Below are 955 nucleotides of genomic sequence, written 5' to 3'. Positions count from 1 at the left end.
ATCTCTAATAGCAACCGAGATACCACCAGATATATATTGGATTTTCCCCTGACCCTGAGAGTCCCGCCCCATGAGACTGTGGTTTCCTCGGCCCCTGGTGGTCCGAGGTCGTTCCCGCTGCACAGATTCATGCGCCAGTGCCTCCTGCAGATAATTCACTTTGGTTTATTGCGGTATCTCTAATAGCACCCGAGATATCACCAGATATATATTGGATTTTTCTCTGACCCTGAGTGTCCGGGCCCATGAGACGGTGGTCTTCTCGGCCCCTGGTGGTCCGAGGTCGTTCCCGCTGCACAGATTCATGCGCCAGGGCCTCCTACAGACAATGCACTTTGATTTATTGCGCTATCTGTAATAGCACCCGAGATATCACCAGATATATATTGGATTTTTCTCTGACCCTGAGTGTCCGGGCCCATGAGACGGTGGTTTTCTCGGCCCCTGGTGGTCCGAGGTCGTTCCCGCTGCACAGATTCATGCGCCAGGGCCTGCTGCAGACAATGCACTTTGATTTATTTCGCTATCTCTAATAGCACCCGAGATATCACCAGATATATAGTGGATTTTTCCCTGACCCTGACAGTCCGGCACCATGTGTCGTTGGTTTTCTCAGCCTCTGGTGGTTCGAGGTCGTTCCCGCTGCACAGATTCATGCGCCAGTGCCTCCTACAGACAATGCACTTTGGTTTATTGCGCTATCTGTAAAAGCACCCGAGATATAACCATATATATATTGAATTTTCCCCTGATCCTGAGTGTCCGGCCCCATGAGACTGCGGTTTTCTCGGCCCCTGGTGGTCCGAGGTCGTTCCCGCTGCGCAGATTCATGCGCCAGGGCCTCCTACAGACAATTCACTTTGATTTATTTCGCTATCTCTAATAGCACCCTAGATATCACCAAATATATATTGGATTTTTCCCTGACCCTGAGTGTCCGGCCCCATGAGACGGT

The sequence above is a fragment of the Nomia melanderi genome, unplaced genomic scaffold (assembly GCF_051020985.1).
Source record: "Nomia melanderi isolate GNS246 unplaced genomic scaffold, iyNomMela1 scaffold0014, whole genome shotgun sequence".
NCBI lineage: Eukaryota > Metazoa > Arthropoda > Insecta > Hymenoptera > Halictidae > Nomia > Nomia melanderi.
This window is presented reverse-complemented; position numbering follows the sequence as displayed.